This window comes from Felis catus, chromosome A1, assembly GCF_018350175.1.
Source record: "Felis catus isolate Fca126 chromosome A1, F.catus_Fca126_mat1.0, whole genome shotgun sequence".
Taxonomy (NCBI): domain Eukaryota; kingdom Metazoa; phylum Chordata; class Mammalia; order Carnivora; family Felidae; genus Felis; species Felis catus.
The window spans coordinates 50523138-50544305 of NC_058368.1; the positions used below are offsets into that span (position 1 = coordinate 50523138).

The following is a 21168-nucleotide window of genomic DNA, read 5'->3' on the forward strand; positions in this document are numbered from 1 at the left end:
TTCCTCCTCCTCCTCCTCCTCCTCCTCCTCCTCCTCCTCCTCCTCCTTCTCCTCTTCCTCCTCCTCCGCCTCCTCCCTCTTCTAACTAGCGTCTGTATGATACTGACTTTGGGAGGAAAACTCTATAAATTATTTGTGTGTATGTTGGTTATTACACAGGCTCGTCCACCTATCAGCTATGTGACTTTGGGAAAGTCATTTCAACTCCTTGAACTATCTACTGTGGTCATTTTGAGATTTATAGGAAAAAAATTCATGGGAAATAATAAAAATCTGTGTGGATATAATATTATTGCATAATTGCATTTTGAAAAGAGTGGCATCACAAATTAATTAAACACATATCAATTAGTTAGAAAAAAGTTTTTTTAACTAAAAAGCAATATTTAAATCCAATGCAATACCTTGATACGTGAGCATTAACAATTCTCATCACTGTTTTCATAACTAAAGTTAACTTTTAATTATTCACAATGGATCACCTACATAGTAATTTATCAGCAGTGAGGTTTCATCCCCCCAACAGAAATATTGCACTGGGATATACTTTGATTACCTATCAGTGGGATTTTAATTAAAATACAATGTGAAATGCTGAAGGTATCTGCAAGGTAGAGCTGTTTTAGGTTTTCTCTATGTATCCTACCAAACCCAGAAAAGGATATTTAAGACATATTTCAGTTTTACCCAATCTCAACATCCTACAGACCATGAGAAAAGCATCATTGGAAAATTATTTGATAGTCATGTGTTGAATATCTACTGTTTGCAAGACATTGTGCTGTGGACTTTGAATAGTGGTTCTCAACTTTGATGAGCATGAGAATCACCTGGATCACTTACTAACCTATATGTAGCCGGGCCCCAGTCTGAGTTTCTAATTCAGTTGATCTGGAACAAGCATCAAAAATCTGCCTTCTTATCCAGTTCCCAGGTGATGTTGAGGTAGCAGATCTGCAAACCACAAGTTGAGAACAAATACTTAGATAAAGAGACATGGAATAAAAGAATTCAGACATGAATTCTTGTATGTATGTATTTATTTATTCATTTATTCATTCATCCGTTCATTCCAACATAACTAGCATAGAGGGTTATGTTAGTTTCAGGTGTAAAATATATGATATAGTGATTCAACAATTCTATACATTACTCAGTGCTCATCACTATTAAGTGTACTCTTAGTCCTGGTAGCCAATGCCTCCACCCACCTTCCTTCTGCTAACCACCAATCTCTTCTCTATATTTAAGAGTCTGTTCTTTTGTTTGTCTCTTTTTTCTTTTTCATTTATTTTATTCCTTAAATTCTATATATGACTGAAATCATACAGTATTTGTCTTTCTCTCACTTATTTCACATAACATTATACTCTCTACATCCATCCATGTTGCTGCAGATGGCAAGATTTCATTTTTTTATGGCCGAGTAATATTGTATATATAAACTCACCTCTTCATTATCAATTCATCTGTCAGTGGACACTTGGGCTGGTTCCATAATTTGGCTATTGTAAATAGTGCTGCAGTCAATGTAGGGATGCATATATCTTCTTGAATTAATGTTTTTGTATTCTTTGGGTAAATACTTAGTAGTGGAATGATTGGATAATATATGGTAATTCTATTTTAAAATTTTTGAAGAACCTCAAAACCTCACTGTGTTTTCCACCAGTTTGCATTCCCACCAGAAGTGCGAAAGGTTTCCTTTTGTTGCACATCTTTGCCAACATTTGTTGTTTCTTGCATTTTTTATTTTAGCCATTCTGACAGGTGTAAGGTGATATCTCCAGATTTTTCATTTGAATTTCCCTGCTTATGAGTGATGTTGATCATCTTTTCATGTCTGTTGGCCATCTGCATATCTTTTCTGGAGAAAATTTCCTGGAGAAATGCCTGGAAATGCCTACATTTCCTGGAGAATTGTCTGCTCTGTGTTCTGCCCATTTTAAAATTGGATTATTTGGGGGGGGGTTGGTATTGAGTTGCATATGTTCTTTATATATTTTGTATACTAATCCCTTATCACATATGTCACTTGCAAATATCTTCCCCCATTCTATAAGATTGCCTTTTAGTTTTGTTGATGGTTTCCTCTGATGTGTAGAAGCTTTTTATTTTGATGTAGTTCCAATAGTTTATTTTTGCTTTTGTTTCCCTTGCCTCAGGAGACGTATCTGGAAAATGTTGCCATGGCCAATGTCAGAGCAATTATTGCCTGTGCACTCTTCTGGGGGTTTCTGGTTTCAAGTCCCATATTTAGATCTTTAATCCATTTGAGTTTCTTTTTGTGTATAGTAAGAAAGTGGTCCAGTTTCATTCTTTGTCATGTAACTGTTCAGTTTTCCCAGCATCATTTGCTAAAGAGACTGTCTTTTTTCCCATTGCATATTCTTTCCTCCTTTGTCAAAGACTCATTGACCATACAATTGTGGGTTTATTTTTGGACTCTTTATTCAGTTCCATTGATCTATATGTCTGTTTTTGTGCCTGTACCATACTGTTTTGATTACTACACCTTTGGTGTATAACTTGAAATCTGGGATTGTGCTACCTCCAGCTTTGTTCTTGCTTCTCAAGATTGCTTTGGCTATTTGGAGTCTTGTGGTTCCATACAAATTTTAGGAATTTTTGTTTTAGTTCTGTGAAAATACTGTTGCTATTTTGGTAAGAATTGCATTGTATCTGTAGATTGCTTTGGGTAGTATGGACATTGTAACAATATCTGTTCTTCCAATCCATGAGCATGGAATATCTTTGTATTTGTGTCATCTTCAATCTCCTTCATCAGTATTTTATAATTTTCACAGTATAGGTTTTTCACCTCCTTGGTTAAGTTCATTTCTAGGTATTTTACTATTTTTGGTGTAAGTATAAATGGGATTATTTTCTTAATTTCTCTTTCTGCTACTTCATTATTAGTGTGTAGAAATGCGACAGATTACTGTATATTGATTTTGTATGCTGCAAACTCACTGAATTTATTTATCAAGTCTAGTAGTTTTTTGGTGGGGTCTTTAGGGTTTTCTATATATAGTATCGTGACTTCTGCAAACAGTGGAAGTTTTACCTCTTTCTTACCAATTTTAATGCTTTTTCTTATTTTTTTCTTGTCTGATTGCTGTGGCTAGGACTTCCAGAATTATGTTGAATAAAAGTAGTGAGAGTGGACATCCTTGTCTTGTTTCTGATGTTAGGGGGTAAGCTCAGTTTTTCACCATTGAGTATGATGTTAGCTGTGGGTTTTTCATATATGGCCTTCATTAAAAGTTGAGGCATGTTCCCTCTAAACCTATTTTGTTGAGGGTTTTTTTTTTTATCATGAATGGATGTTGTACTTTGTCAAATGCTTTTTCTGCATTTATTGAAATTGTTATATATTTTTTATCCTTTTCTCTTGTTGATGCAATGTGTCATGTTGATTGAGTTGTGACTATTGAACCAAACTTGCATCCCAAGAATAAAACCTACTTGATTGTGGTGAATGATTTTTTTCAGTGTGTTGATAAATTCGGTTTGCTAATATTTTGCTGAGTATTTTCACATCTTTGTTCATGAGAGATGTTGGGCCGTAGTTCGTTCTCTCTCTCTCTCTCTCTCTCTCTCTCTCTCTCTCTTTCTTTTGGTAGTGTCTTTATCTGGTTTTGGTATCAGGGTGATGCTGGACTCACAGAATGAATTTGGAAGCTTTCCTTCCTCTTCTATTTTTTTGAGTAATTTGAGGAGTATAGACATTAACTGTTCTTTAAATGTATGATAGAATTTACTTGTGAAGCCATTGGGTCTTGGATTTTTGTTTGTTGGAAGTTTTTTGGTTACTGATTTAATTTCATTGCTGATAACTGGTTTGTTCATATTTTCAATTTCTTCCTGATTCAGTTTTGGGAGGTTATATGCTTCTAGGAATTTATCCATTTCTTCTAGGTTGTCTATTTGGTAGCATGTAGTTTTTCATAATATCTTCTAATAATCCTTTGTATTTCTGTATTGTCAGTTTTTTTCTCCTCTTTCTGATTTTGTTTATTTGAATCCTCTCTCTTTTTGATGATTCTGACTAAAGATTTATCAATTTAGTTGATTTTTTCAAAGAACCAGCTCTTGATTTCATTGATCTGTTCTACTGGTCTTTTTTGGTTTCTATATAGTTTATTTCTGCTTAAATATTTATTATTTCCTTCCTTCTGCTGGTTTGGGGATTTTTTTGTCCTTCTTTTTCTAGTTCCTTGATGTTAATGTTTAGTTGTTTATTTGATATTTTTCTTGTCTCTTGAAGTAGGCCTGTATGCTATAAACTTTCTTCTTAGAACCACTTTTGCTACAGCCCAAAGATTTTGGGCCACTGTGTTATCATTTTCATTTGTCTCCATGTATTTTTTATTTGGATTTTTAATTATGACTTGGATTCTTAATTATGCTTTGGTAACAGATAACAATATGTCTGAGGTAAGCCATATAACCTCCACGAGATTCTGTTGGCTCATCAGGGTTTGGAAATGCCATTTCTGCTCCAGGTGGACCAGATTGTCCTGAGAGACCTATCTCCTTGGCTGATACAGGTAGACATAGACAAACTTCACTGACTCATCTCAGGCTAACCCCCTGCCTCTGTGTGAGATAATTCTGTGTGAGATTTGTTCTGTCTGTGCCTTCAGGCAGGAATCAGCATGCTATGACACACTCAGGTGCTGGCTCTTAAATGACTGCATTTCTTTCCTCTGTTCTTATCCCTTATGTGGTGATTTCTTAGAGTGACATCATTTCTCATCTTTCTAACTTCTTGAGGGCATTCCTCTTTTTACCCTAATATACTTCTGAGAATTTTTTTCTTTTTTATAAGCATGTTACTTTTTTTTATAAGAAAAGACTAACTCCTGTCCTTTTTGTATTGCATTGAGACAATAAAATGAGATAAGCTCTGTATAAAGGTTTATTAGCTACTATATAAGAAATAATAGATTCAAGAAAGGTATTTATAAGTTATTTATGTGGTAGAACAAAAATCAAATGAGTTTGGCTTATGTCAAAGAGCTAAATCTGGAACAACAATGGCAGCAACAACAAAAAGAACCAGGTAGGTTCAGGGGTTGTGGCTAAGTGGGGCACTGAAGGTTAATATGAGCTTAATGCCCTTTTGGGTGGACATGTCTTATAGCCCTTGGAGAATACAAGATTGAAAAGACTGGTTTTATACAGATGTACCTGCACCTCTTGGTAATCCAACAACCAACAGTATTATTTCAATAAATCTGTTTTTGTTTTATTTTATTTAAAAAAAAATTTTTTTTAATGTTTATTTATTTTTGAGACAGAGAGAGACAGAGCATGAACAGGGGAGGGGCAGAGAGAGAGGGAGACACAGAATTGGAAGCAGGCTCCAGGCTCTGAGCCATCAGCCCAGAGCCCAACGCAGGGCTCGAACTCACGGACTCACAGACCGTGAGATCGTGACCTGAGCTGAAGTCGGACGCTTAACCGACTGAGCCACCCAGGCGCCCCAATCTGTTTTTGTTTTAAATACTTCTTATTAATAATAAATAAGACTGATGATTACATTCTATGTGTCACAATGTGAGTTCCTCTGCTTACATTTTCAGTGGTGTTAAAAATTCAACTGTGCACATGTGTGATTACTGGCTAATAAGCTAGTGCTGGCTTCTCACCCTTCTCTCATTCTCTCTCACATCCCAATTCCCCTATTGCCAACTGAAATTTCTGCAAGAAGGGTACTCTTAACCTGAATCAAAGAAATATGATGGAGACAAATTAAAAATGATCTTAGAGCAACGAAAAGATTGAGAAGCAAAAAAAGAATCTTTCCATCATGAGATAATCACTCATGGAGGGGAAGACATTCTCCTCTCATGGTTCTAGTTTCATATGATTGGATTATGATAGTGGAACTTTGAGGAAACTACATGAACGAGAAAAATCCTGGTGATTTTTGAAGTATGGAAGAGACAGTTGGGTCACATTTCTCTCTCTCTCTGTTTTCACTCATCCTATGAGGTGCTAAGAACTGGGGCTGGCTGTGACTTATGGTTGAGAAACATTTTTACTCCTACAGGACTAAGGGACCAGGATGACCCAAGAGAAATTTTGAACTAACATTTAAGAGAAAGGAGAATGGATTTGAGAGTCTAATTAGTTGTATCCAAGTCTTATCTAGCCTTATTCAGCAAGGAAGAAAATCTAAAGGGGAATCAGGGGAAAATATTGCTGCATCTTCCAGCAGTGGCCCCTCTGGTGTATCTTTCAGGAATTTAAGTTCATAGATGAAATTATATAATTCCTGGACTTGCTTCAAAGCAATCCAGTGGAGGGTAGGAGGGATATGTGTGCATGAATATTCATGAATCCAGTTTTGCCATGTATTGTTTATTGTGGAAACTGGGGAAAAGGTTCATTTTACTATTCTACTCTCAAATTCTATGTTCAAATATTCCTAAAATGAAAAAAAAGAGAAATTACTGATTTGATGACTTATAGATACATCGTAAGAAAAGAAAACCTAATTTATCCAACTATATTTCAAAATAGTTTTCTTTAGGAAATTTTCAAAATATTATCTAAACTAAGTATCGATTCATATTGTAACATTGTCATTTTGTGATTGCAACAACAGCTTCTATTACAGGAATAACTAGAAGTTTGTATTTGATACTAACTTCTCAGCCACTATACCATTATTTTATGTCATTAGGATCCTGAAGTTATAAGTATAGGCTATCAGATGTGAAAATCAAATCTAAAAATAAGCTTGTCATTTAGATGTTTCTAAACATTCCATTATTTGACAAAATATGTATAAATCTATATTTCTAGAGAATTTTTTAAAATCCATGCACTGTTTGAAAATATGAAGAAACAACTAAGAAGATTTCCAGTGTAAATGACTAGACTGCTTGTTGCATTTGCAAAGACAAGTGAAGAACTGACAATTAAACATATAATTTGAGAAATTGAGCTTTTCATATAAATTACCTAGATTGAATCTTTATGTTATCTGAATTCTCTGGATAAAACTAGCTCTCCACTTTCTTTTACCTTTGTAAATACTGTCTCCCTTAATTTTGTGTGATAGAGATAAAGTGAGCCTTTTCTAGCACTAAGCTTCAGCTTAAAATAAGCACTAATTTCAAGTAAAAGTGTGGAGTAATTTGGGAACATTTCTTCTGCTGCTTGAAATGTGTGCAGACTGATTACATAATTATAAAAGCAGTCAGGTGGCTTAATTGGATGCAAGAGTGCTCACTGGGGCAAAACTAGGCGTCTGTACATGTCTATAATGCATTTCTACATTTTGTACAATATCCACGCATCCTCTTAAAGTGAATTCTTCATGATTCTTTTGCAGAGCTTATTAGTCCCCAAACTTTCCCTGCACATTAGTATTTTCTGGACCAAACATACCTACCACACCCTTACCGGTCACTAAAATTCAGGAAACATGGAACCCAGAGAAGTTCATCCCTGCTTATGTATCTGACCTCATTCTGTTCAATTTGAAACTAAAAACTTCTTCTACCTTAGGGTATTTGCATGGGGAATTCTCAGTCACACTTCGACTCCTAATTATTAGGTCTAAGCTTGGTACTGCCCTCTCAGAGAGGTCTTTTTGGACCATTTAATCTGTCTGTTTAATCTAATCTAAATCCAGCCCTTTTCACCCAGTCCTTCCCCCAATGAATCACCCAGTGTCATTTTCTTCAGTGTGTTTATCACTAGTGAAAATTGTCTTGTTTGATTATTTCTGTGTATTTTCTATCTCCCTTTACCAAAATGTAAGCTCGATTAGAACAGGGACATCATTTTTTTTTTTTTTTTTACCATGGTCTTTAGAACATTGCCTGACACATGGTTGGTGTTCAAAAAGATTTGTTGAATAAATAAATGATTGAATGAATGAATGAATGAATGAATGAAGTTCATGTAGGACTTCCTTGCTCATATTTACAAGGCATTGGTCATCAATAAAAAATGGCCACACTTTCACTGGGATGAGTTACTAAATAAGACTGTAGATTAAATCAGTCATTGAAACAAGGGCAAAGCTATGTAATTTATCACATAAATTTGAACTGTTTACAATAACAGCAAAAGCTCAAGTGCTTGATAATACACACAGTGCTTAGAGTTTCATCAGACAGTTTTAGAATCTAAATTATTGAGCATGTAGTTCTGCGTTTGCCCTGGAGATCAGCCTAGGAGGCTGCAGTATCAGGGGAGTGTTGAAATTAGAACCTATTACAGTAAATGTGGAAGGATGGCATTCTCAGACTTAACAATGGATTGTATGTGAGGAATGAGAACGTGATGACTCCACTGCTCAAAGATGGTGGATTCAAAAGGTGAGGTTACTCTTGGTGATGCAGAAGGTTAGACCCTGCTAGAGGAAACCATAAGCTATACGTATGGGATCTACTTTAATTCATATTACCCTAGGTGAACCAGTTCTGAGAGGTTGTTACCTCTTTATAGGGAACTCTGCTGGATACTTCAGAGATCTCTAAGCACTGGAGGTCTGTAATCTGCAGTTTCCTGGACAAAGATGAGGGTGTCTCCTTTGGCCATGCTTACTGATTGCCCCCCCAGGCACCCTTAGCTGCTCCATACAAATGTCCTTGTTAGTGGGTCTATCCCTGTATTTTTTCTCACAGTGCTATTCCTGTCAGGAATTCTCTGCTTGTCTTGTCCACACACATTCTTCATGTGTTAATTCTTATATTTATTAACTCTTTCATGAATACTTGTTGATGTGGCCACCTGAAGAAAAAAAAAAGAAAACTTTCTAATGGTAGAAAGTTTACTAAATCTGGCAGAAGAGTGAACGAGCTCTCTGGTGTCTCTTATAAAGATGCTAATCCTATTGGATCAGTGCCCTCTCCTTACGACCTCATTTAACCTTAATTATTTCCATGAAGGCTTTATCTTTAAATACCATTACATGGGTCTTCAACATATGAATATTGGGAGAATACAACATTCACTTCATAACAGACAAGGTGCATTGTTGGTAGTATTGGAACCAACTCACTCATATTTTATTTTGAATTTTTATAATTCTCATAATTAATATTAGTCAGCAATTTACTTTGTTATCTACTATTTATCAGGTTATGTACCAATATTATCCTTGATTCATAAAATGAATTTGAATGTTTTGGTCATTTATGTTATCACTGGTCTCTGTTTGATAGAATTATCTAGTGAACCCATTTGTCTCTGATATATTTTTCTGATGTAGTTCCTTTACAACTTCATTTATAATAGATAAAATAGATAATAGATAAAAATTTATCTATTTAAGCCTCCCAGCTTTACTGTGGTTAATTTTTGTAAACTGAATTTTCTCTTAAAGTTATCTATTTATTTATATAGAGATCTGCCTGAATTTCCCAACAGCCAGATTACTGAAGGCTGATCTAGATTTACTCTAATGTAGAAAAATAAAGACTAAATGCTAAGTTTAGAAAAATAAAGATACAGGATTTTGTCCTTATACTTAGGTATCAGGGAACATACGATCTTAATAATACCATTTTTTTTCATTTTAAAAAATTTAATTTTAATTTTAATTCCAGTGTAGTTAACATACAGTGTTATATTAGTTTCAGGGGTACAATATAGTGATTTGATAATTCCATACATCCCCCAGTGCTCATCAAGATAAATGTATACTCTTAATCCCAAATAACACTGTTTCTGTTCATTTGCATCTTATTTGTCATTTTTCTTTTTGAAGTAGGAATGTGGCTTTACTATTATCCAACCAGGAGAGTGATGGCAGGCTCCTCAAGGTCAGGAACTTATCTTCTGTTTATACTGCTATGATATAAAATACAGTGCAATACTCACAGTAGGTGTTCAACAAATATATATTATTATGAAAAGAAATATGGACCCTAATAGATGTTTGACATTTCATAATAATCTTCTAACAGCATATTATAATGGAGCCATACTGAGAACAAAAATTGATTTAAGGAAACACATTCTTATATAAAACTTTTAATAGAATAGTAGCTATACAGTTTTGCTATACTCTGAAAATAACTCTAAACAGTATACTTAGGCAGTAGCAATTGTCAAGAAGTATGAATAGGAAATGATAATTTGACATTTAAAAGAGTAAAAAGTTTTACACCATTAACCACAGAGAAATATATGAGAATAAAAAAAAAGTCTGTCAAAGGAAATATTTATGAACTAGTTGGAGTTCAAGGACAAATACATTTAACATCTAAAAGAATTTGGCTGTTTTTTATACACCCTTGCCAAAGATTGACTTTCACCTATTTTCTCTCAGAAAATGAGTGGCAGTTTGGCTGTTTACAGGGTAGGATTCCAGGGATCCATTAAAACTTTCAAAATATCATTAATGGCATAATCATATATTTTTATGGGAGGTAATCATTTCTTCAGGTGGATCTTGTTAGTGAATTTTCACACTCTGTATTAGCATCATTATTGAACAGGATAACAAGGCAGATGCATCACCATTAGAGTATCAAGTGAACACAAGCATAGCAGTTTTATGAGTCACTGATCTGCTGTCAGCAATGAGCAGTCTATCAGTGGGAAAGTGCCCTTGAAATGAACTTTATCTGTAATGTTTCATTCATTGTAGACTCCTCATTGTGGAAGGTATAAATTGTAGATTCCTTCACTGAAAACATCATAAATAATTTCACATAGCATCATTTAGGAGAAAAATATTCATTTGAAAATAATGAAGCATTTATTTTAATAGAAAGGAAGAATTTAGTCAGATTCTGCTAATTTAAATTTGATTTGTCTACTTTCACGGTGTTCTTGACTGCTGTATTTAAATAGTAACCAGACAGTTGAAAATACAATGCCATTACATTTCAAAGTTTCAGACACATTTTAATGTACAAGAAGATGAAATTTGCAAACTGACTTAGATTAACCAAGTTCAATTAAACCAAATGTAACAGATTACATTGAGCAAGCTTTTAAAAAATATTTCATTCAACATATTAGATCTCTTGCACTGAAATTCCCTTGCACTGAATTGCTGTATCCTTTGAGCCAAGAAAAGGAAAGCTTTCTACAGCCGTAGAATCATAGATGTGTGTACGATAGAGCAAGGACACATGAACACGCATTGTAGTTTAGACATATACACAAAAATACTTTAATCACCTATATTTCACATAGGCAGCATGAACATGAGAATAATAAACTACCTAGATAATTCACAAATATATTCAATAGATATTTCAAGAGTGTCGTCTGTTTGCCTATGGACTGTGGGCAACACTCAAGAAGAAAATTATCATACCTCTCCTTTTGTCTGAAATATTTTATAATTGAAGCAAGATGTTTGGGATTTGTTTTTCTCAGGTTTATTTCTTATATGTACAATTCTCAACTTTACTTTGCATATGTGGACTCAGCCTGAGGCAAATCATAGTCTGATAGTAGCTACGGATTATTGGACTGTGTCTGTAGTGCACTGATTTTATTGAGCTGAAATGTTCCATTGGGTCTAGTTACTATATTGAAGGTAAGATCCGTACATTACATACATATTATTTAGGTGATGTAGCTTTTAATACTTTGACCTTTACATAATAAATAGTAATTGAGTAGATTAAAATATATACAATTCTTTGCTTATCTTTTTTTTCAATCAGCTTGTCTGAAATACAAATATATTGGAAACTTTATGAACTGCTCTTCTTAGGGGCCAAATAGTGAAAACATTTAAGGTAAGATAGTGTTGTTATTCTAGCAGTAAAATCTTGGCAATTTGTTATGACTAAAATTGAACTCATTTCTCTTCCCCACCCCCCCCCCAAAAAAAAAAAACACAGTAATATTTGCTACCTATCTCAATTGTGAATTCACCAATCATCCATTCTCTCAAGGTAGAAATTCTGTTGTCATCCTTGATAGTTCCTCTTTCCGCAAATTTTATTCTCATCAATTTCTGTCAATTCAATCCCTGCAGTATCTTCCAAATCGCTCAACTCTATTCCTTCCTCAGTTTTAAAGATATCTTCACCTGCAGGTTTCATGTGCAATTCCTGAGACATCATTTGTCATGCCATGAAAGAACATTATAATGCAAGGGTAGAAAGATGTTATTAGCATGGAAACAACATTAACTCCATTGAAATTAATTAAAATGTATCTCAAAACTGATCATCGCACATCACTGGGTGTTGGCAGAGTAGTTGAGAAACCATATGCACTAAAAATATTCCACACTCTGTTCCAATTGTTAAAAATTATTTTGACCATGTCAGTCTCTTTCAAACAAACTTTACAAGTTCTGCATTGCTTGACACAGAACTCATTGACAAATCATACAAATTTTACCAACACAATCCTTTGTATATTGTAGGATATCTATCTATCCCCTGTGAGATATATAAATATATATATATCTTATACATACACATGCACGCATATATAACACACATATATACATACACATACATATATGTGAGATATATATATACACACACACATATATACACACACATATATATACACACACACATATATGTACACATTTTATGATATATATGTCATAAAGTATTAATGTATTGCAGTTAGTTTTATTGGCAGTGACCTAATAATTATCAGAAGTCAGCATGGAGCTGATTGCTATCCATTTTAGCTAGATCAGCATATCCATAAGAAAAATTGTGTCATATCCATTTTGGCTCTTTTTCTTTTTTAGTTTATTTCAGAGAGAGAGAGACAGAGAGAGAGAGAGCACAATCAAGGGAGGGGCAGAGAGAGAAGGAGAGAGAGAGAATCCCAAGGAGGCTCTGCTTTGCACTGTCAGCACAGAGCACAAAGTGGGGCTTGAATTTACAAACCACAAGATCATGAAAGAAAGAGCCAAAACCAAGAGTCGGATGTTTGACTGAGCTACCCAGGTGCCTCTGGTTTTTTTTCAACTGCAATAGGGGAGGATGTCTATCCACAAGGTAACTTATGAAACATTTTACTTTCAATCTAAATCTGTTTTGATCTTTATAAATCCTACTCTTACCTGACAACTTTTGTATTTCACTAATTTTAAAAAAAATGTCGGGGCATCTGGGTAGCTCATTTGGTTAAGCGTCCAACTTCAGTTCAGGTCATGATCTCACAATTTGTGAGTTTGAGCCCCGCATCGGGTTCTGTGCTCATAGCTCAGAGCTTGGACCCTGATTAGGATTTTGTGTCTCTCTCTCTCTCTGCCCCTCCCCTGCTCATGCTCTGCCTCTCTCTCTCTCTCTCTCTCTCTCTCTCTCTCTCTCTCTCTCAAAAATAAAAATAAATCTTAAAAAATGAAAAATAAAAATAAAAAAATGTGGAGACATCAACACCAAGTAATGGAATCAAGTTAAAAATTAGGGCAGAAAGGGATGCAAAAGACATTACAGAAATATTATCATTGTAATCTAAGGCATGCTGGCAGTAGACCCAACTTGCTATTCTGTTTTTTCTTCTTTAATACTTTTTCCAGCCAAAATACTTTCCCCAATTCCAATAAAATATTTGTTTTTAATAATGGAATACACTAAATTTTTTAAAAGGTAAATCGTACTTAAGTTAATTCAGTGATTTAGGAAAAGTGGTAGAGAGTAGTTAAGGGCTTGTATTCATTTTCTATTGCTGCATGACAAATCACCACAAAATTAGTGGCTTAAAATAACATATATTTATTATTTCCTTCACATTTTCCAGGGATCATGAATCTGGGTACAGCTTAATTGGATCTTTGGCTCAGGGTCTTAGTCTTACAAGTCCCTATTCATAATGTTGGCCAGTGTGCTCCTTCTGGGGCTAAGGTCTCATGATTTTTGGTAGATTTCAGTTCCTTATGCTTGCAGGACTGAAGTCCCCATTTTCTTGTTACCCAGGGCCACTCTCAGCTCCTAGATGCACCCATTCATAAGGCCTTCATACAGACTCTCTTGTAGTATGGTACCTGATTTCTTCAAAGCCAGCAAGAGTATCGCTCACTCCAGTCTGCTATGATGGAGCCTTATGTAATATATTTATAGAGTGACTATCTTACTGTCTTTGCCAGATTCTATTGGTTAGAAGCAAGTCACAGTTTCCACTGCACTTCAAGGGAGAGGATTATACAACTGCATGACTCATTGGTGATCACCACAGTGTGTTTCTGCCACAGAGTTCAATCATGTAAATCATGGTAAGGGATTTGGATTCATACTAAGTGAAATGGGATTTTGTGGAAGGAAAGGAAGAAAAGAGGAAGGAAGGAAGAGTTAAATTATGTCCCAGGAAATTAAGACAAAAGGAGAAGATGATTCTGTTTAAAGGCTTCGAGGTGATTCTTGGAGAAGGTGGCTCTAGGGTAACAGGCTGATGGATAAGTACAGAAAGAGATCGTATCAGAGGAAGATTGTATCTGTGCAAAAACTGCAGGTGGACAAGAGCAGGGTGTGACTGAGGGAGAGCAGGTAGCACATAGGTATGAAGTGTTTAGGATGCATAGGGTCAAAAGTAAATAGAAACCAAAAGGGTTTTAACGTAGTTGGTGATTTGAGATGGTCTTAAAAGAGATCTGTATTATCAGACACGCTAGTTTTAAAGATAACCCAGTGCAGACAATAGGGAGAATGAATTAGAGGAAGAACTCAAAATAGGTAAGGAGACCACTACATCCAGTAAAATTTAAACACATTTTGAATACATTTTGAAATCTTTGAACTGCACAACAAGCACCAGAACAACTTTCTTTCTTTTTTAACTGCTTTATTGGGGTATGATTGACATACAAAATACTGTAGGAATTTAATATACATGACTTGATTTATTTGGAGAAAAGTATATGCCCATGAAACCATTATCATTATCAATGACATAAACTTATTCATCACCTCCAAAAGTTTCCTCCTGCCAGCCCTCATTTTCTTTAGCACTTTTCTTTAAAAAGAGCTGCATCATAGTTAGTAATTGGAATAAAACTTTTCTTTAGTTTGCTTTCAAAGATTCTTTTGAAGGACCGTGGTTTTAAGGGCATCTCAAAAGAACTAGGTGCCCTGCCTTTAATTGGCAGTTTCCAGTTTCAGGTCATAAGAATTAGGGTAAGGAACTAGGGCTTGCAATCTGTATACCTGCTAAATAGAAGATTTTGAATTGCTTTAGGACTGGAAGCCTGGGCTGCATATTTTTGCATCCTCAGTCCCTGACACATACTAGATGCTTCAAAAATATTTTTAAATGGACAAATAAATGAATAGTCACGTCAAATAAATGTTCTTATTCCAGCTACCAGACCACTACTTCCATCCACCCTGTTCCCTATACTCATCCTTTCTTTTCCTTCCTCATGACCAAATTCATCATTAAGATTCAAGGCATATTCTAGTCTCAAACTCTCAATGCATTAATTTTTATCTTGTTTTGTGTTAGAGTGAAATTATGTAGATTCCCTCATCCACAGACCCTATGTAATGTGTGAAATCACTCGCAATATGGAAGGCAAGCTCATGCCAATTGTTTGAGTACTAATGGTGACCATACTTGAATTTGTCTTTTGAAACTAACTTTGGATGATTCCTCATCTCAAGATTTCTGTCTAATGCCAAACTGATCACTAAATTTTGGGCTATGGAGAATATGCCCTGAGATATTACTTCTGAGCTAATAAGTGATGATTGTAAGATAAGATAAAGGAGAAATCCATGTTTACTAGTGCATGATTAAAGGTATGCCTGATATTTAATTGAACACAAATTTTTAAATACTCTTTCTAGAATTTCCTTAATAAATAGCATATTAGCATTTAGAATTATTTAGATTGTGTATACTTCTTCATTCATATTCATTAATATTAAAGAGGAATGAGGCTATTTTCTTCACTTAATAGAATTCTGGCAAATAAGATGTTCTCTTCCATTAGCTCTGTGCTTGATACCTAGAAATCATAACAAATATTTGTTAAAAAATTTTAATCTTAAAAACTCAATGAAGCCATATTTATCTGTCACTGTTGTTTGAGTAAACTACTCAGAATTAATAGACTGCACCTCAACTGCTTTACTCTAGGTAATTTTAATATTAAGTGTTTTAATTTAATTTTAATTAATTTAATTTAATTTAATTTTAATAATAAGTGTTTTCAATACACAAATGAATATGTAATATCCAGTATTTGATAAATTATTTCCTTTGTCAAAAATATTAAGATCATATGTGAGAAAGATTATCTGTATAGGCTTCAGTTAAAATATGGCACATTTAGGATTTGAAAACCTTTGAGAATTTTCGAATGTGGGCTAGTGTACTACAAGTTTTGTCATTGTAAATGATGTTTACAGTATGAGCAAACCACAGAAAAGTGGAAGCAAACCCAAAGGCTGCCCGGGAGACACAGAAGAGCTTTAGCAGAGTCTGAACGTGTCTGACGTATGTGAGGTCTGTTCTACCGAGAATGACCTGCCATGCGTAAATTTTTGTGATGATATGCTGTGATTCTTTTTATTAAAAATAATGATTTCCTATCAGCAAAATAAGGCATTCTGATCATGAACAATTTGAACCATTCAAAAAAAACAATAATAGGAGGAAAATCCATCCCTAGCCTCACCATCCGGGAATAAACACTCATAACATTGTTCTCTTTATTTTCAGCATTTCTATGCATCCTTTTTTTTACCTAGCTGTGCTTATATATTACGTGCATATGTTTATAATAATTTAGAGGGAAACCTATAAAACTTGGAGAATATGGGAAGGATAAAGAAGAAAACATCCAGATTCCATGAACAGATATAAGATCTTAACATTTTAATGTGTTTTCTAAACTCCTTTTTCCTATGCATATTGACATCATTTTTATATTCTGACTGTGAAGGATAGTTATCAGGGGGATATTTTTGATGGAAGAAGATATATATTGGGGTTTGCTGAGAGAGGATGTTGCTACAATTAGGTTGATTTATTAGTTTTTCTCAATGAACAAAAACAATGAAATTTATTCAATGTAAGATTTAAAAATATGAAAAAGAATTTCTCAAGCACTTCGATAATTTTCTACACAATTATGATTTTGTGAAGAAGAGTCATCTTAGTGCCCCAAATATTTTAATGAAAGCAGTAGTTTGTAGGGTTTAATATAAAATCCATGTTCTGTGACTTAGAAGATAAGTGACCTTGGAAAAGTTATTTACTCTCTAGGTTTTGTGTTCACATTGATAAAATGGGGCTAGATGAATTTATGTGTGTGAATTGCTCAGAGGAGTGCCTATCACTTGGTAAATGCTATCTATATACAGGTTAGCCATGACTAATTAGTTCTGGAAAAGAACAGTAACTTCTTTACTGTTGAAAGGGGTTGTATGCGGCCATAGGCATCATATGAATTATGCACACAGTGACTACAAGGGAAAACACTTTATTGGGAACTAGCAAAGAAGCAAAAATAGGAAAGAAAGAGCTGAACCAAATTTTGACATCAGGCTACAATTAAGTAATCTGAACCTGATGTTACTATTCAGACAATGCAAGGAAATGGTTTAGCGTCATCATGACAATTGTGAGCTTAATTTCAAGCAAGACATTTATAAACTGTAGAAATCTTGGGGATTGTTCTGCTGCAGTTGTATTCACCGTAAATAGACAGATACAAGTATTTGTGTCAAAGGTATTAGTAAAGATGAGATAATTCACATCTAGTACTGGGTGCAAGCTGAGCACCCAATAAATGTTAACTGCTATTATTCTTAATTGTAATGGTAATATTAATAATAGTTCTTAATAATTCTAAAACTTTCTGTATCTTTTAATTCTTTAATTTGTCTCATCTCTAAGTCATCTAGAGTGGATATTAAATCTTTGGTTTCAAGCAAAGGTTTGTGATGGTGTTTTTTTGAGTTTTTATGTACTTGAGAACTCATTTCTGTTTCTTTTACTAATTAAAGATGACTTGGGTGCACAAGTATTTCCTCTAGTCCATCTCATTTTCTCAAAGGATCATAGACAGCTACATCTCCATGCTCCCCTTTAGAATAGGGAGAAATCTGAGGTTTGGTTTCTGTAAGGAAGCTGTTTGTCTGCCTGGAACTTGTAGGATTTTTTTTTTTACTTTTTTTTTTTTTTACTTTTTTTTTTTTTTTTTTTGCCCTAGTAAGGTATCATCTTTTTTTACTAATTTCACCCAGAACATTATGATTCTGTTCTAGATGTCCTTAATTTTTTCCAGTGGAGATATTTTTTCTTCAGCTGTGTCTTTCGATATTTCTTCCATTCCAAATGTTCACATTCCTCACTCTTCTCAACCCTCCTCAGAAGCCTGACCTTTTCCCACCTTTTCCTTTGTCTGCCCTTTTTATTTCCTCTAATAAGAGCTTTTCAAGTTGCTCCTCCGATGTATCTATTTGGTTTTTCTTAATGCCATTGCAAATTTAAATTTAGTTTGATATTATTAGTTTCCTTTTGACTCTTCAGTTTCTCACTCTTCTCCCTTCAAGTCCTCTATTTTCAACTAGGCTTATTATTTCCATATAACTTTTTATTCATTTTGCACTGAAGACGTTACGTCTTCTTGGTTTCTAATGTGGATGTCAAACTCTACAGCTTTTTTCTCCTAAACAATATAGTTATTTATTTGAAACTTTTTCTTTTTTCCTTTGTTTTTTGCCTAATGTGCCTCTTTATTTACATTTTTATTGAAGTATACTTAACATATATTTGGCTAGTTTCATGTGTACAGTATAGTGATTAAACAATTCTATACATCACTCAGTGCTCATCATGATAAGTGTACTCTTAGTCCCCTTCATCTATTTCACCATCCTCTCCTACATCTCTCCTCTGGCAACCACCAATTTGTTCTTTGTATTTACGAGTCTGTTTTTTGTTTGTCTCTTTTTTTGCTTTGTTCATTTGTTTTGTTTCTTACATTCTACATATGACCGAAATCATATAGTATTTGTCTTTCTCTGTCTGATTGATTTCACTTATCATTACACTCTCAGTATCCATCCATATTGTTGCAAATGGCAAGATCTCATTCTTTTTTATGGCTCAATAATATTCCAATAGATAGATAGATAGACAGATAGATAGATCACATCTAATTGGAAGCTTTTTTTTTTCTCTAAATAATGTAGTTACACTGATTCTGATTCTAAAGTATGGATTTTCTTTCCTTTTTTACTGCAGGAATTTTTTATAGGCCATATTTTATTTTCCCTGTTTCTCCTTAAATTTTTCAATAAACAGAATTCTATCCAGGTTTGGGATTGCCAACAGACAGAAACCATAGATTGATTTTGGCTCCACTCTCTATTTACTTAAAAGTTGGTCATATTGAACCATAAGCTAAGCTGATGTGCATGGCTGCACACCAGTCCTCACTGTGAAGCACTTTGTTTGTGTATGTAGTGCCCCCACCAAGTGAGGATCTGCTGGGTCAGCAGGACAGCCTCTATTCTTATAGGACCATATATTCATGTCCTATGATATGATCACATCCTATGATTCATACCCTATGAATATATGGTCCCCATGAAAAAAATGTAATCTTAATCTCTCTTGCTTCTTCCCTCTGCTTTCACCTATAGCACTTGCCTCCTTTTCTCCACTCTCTTCCCATTGTTCATACTACCAACCCAATTTACCCCATTTCTCTTTCCTATTGAAGATAAGGTAAAAAAGAAAAAAGAAAAAGGAAGAGGAGGAGAATTAAAATTGATTTTTTTAAACTTCCTCTTCTTGCTTTCACTTCAAACTGTGCAATGATAGTGATAAACTATAGGATGACCCTTTTAGATCCTACAGATGAATAAGTCTCTGCATAAACAAGTCTCTATGCCACCGAATGAGGTATCCCATGATGTGTTTGAGTGGGAAATAAGTTAAAAATACATATGTTTTCTTGTATTTATTTCAGATTTAAAGGGGACACAGTTTGCTTTGTATTACTTGATATCTGTAAAGAAATTTGTTTTTGTAAATCCATAAAGATCCTTTGTAGATCTTTATATAAACCTTCACTATAGCCTCATTTTTGTGTTTTTGTTTATTTACTTAAGAAGCATATCTTGCCTTATTTTGTGCTAAGGTGTTAGTTCATGGTGACTCTGTCAAGACCAGTTCTTAGTGATCCATATGAGTAAGTTTGATTGCCAGAAATTATATTTCTGTTTCCTGTTTTCCAGTAGTGGTTGACTGAAGCCATACCATGCGTAGATGCTAATTAAGTGGGGATACTTTGGAATAGCTGTGTATCAGACACGGCTCTTATGTATATGCTGAGTAATGTATATTGGGAATATTTGGAACAGGGCATTTTCAAATGCAAAAACTCTAGCTTAGTCAGCAGTTTAATCATAGTGCATGACAGGTAATACCATGTGCAGTTTTCTTTAATCCATGGGCACTATATAAAATTTGAAAAATAAGAGTGATAAGAAAGAGGCTACCAAGATTGGATTGTATCAGTGAAATTAAACATTTTATTAGAGATATTTCACCTCCATAGCTGTTCTTCAGACACATCCTTTGTTCTAGACAGTATGCCGGACCCAGGCTACATAGAAGTTATCAAAACAAGCAATTCCTTGAGGAAGACATAAATATAACAAATAATCCCACCCAATCCATTAGTATTGGGCTGAATGTTGTAAAACAAAATGTAGGATACTGAGACAGAATATATTAGAACTGATCTAACTGGGAATTTCTGACCTACCCTTGGGGGTGCCTGGGTGACTCAGTTGGTTAGGAGTCCCACTCTTGGGGCTATACTCAAGTCATGATCTCATAGTTCATGAGTTTGAGCCTCGTGTCAGGCTCTGTGCTGACAGTGGGGAGCCTGCTTGGGATTCTCTCTCTCCATCTCCCTTTGCCCCTCCCCCATAATATGTGCACATTCTAAAATTAAAGAAATAAAGAAATAAAAGAAATGCCCCCCTTTGAAGCAGTGGCATTTAAGGTGAGAGATGAAGGATGAGATAAGACATAGAGTCAGCATGTTGATGAGGCAGTTTGGTGTTGAGTGTGGGAAGGCCCTGACCTGAGGTGGGAGAGAAGACCTGTATATTTGCATGTGGTGAATGTAGGAATGCGGTGAAAATGGGACAAATCTCTGATAGGGTCCTGATGATGCTATCTCTTAGGTCATATTTTGAACTTGAAACCTAAGAGTGACAGGATTCCACTTTAGGT

At 34.7% G+C, this 21168-nt stretch overlaps 1 long non-coding RNA gene across 3 annotated transcripts in view; it reads left to right on the forward strand.

Moving 5' to 3' along the window:
• The window catches only part of LOC109498550, a 528643-nt gene that overhangs the window by 285887 nt on the left and 221588 nt on the right, over nucleotides 1-21168 (forward strand). Inside the window, exons 11-13 of one of the 3 annotated variants that reach the window (XR_006595728.1) lie at nucleotides 9740-9794; nucleotides 11658-11732; nucleotides 14057-18102. The exons of the other annotated variants lie outside the window; for them this stretch is intronic. This is a non-coding gene — a long non-coding RNA (uncharacterized LOC109498550). Of the gene's footprint in view, nucleotides 1-9739; nucleotides 9795-11657; nucleotides 11733-14056; nucleotides 18103-21168 lie in introns of those variants that run through there. 3 annotated transcript variants of the gene reach the window in all.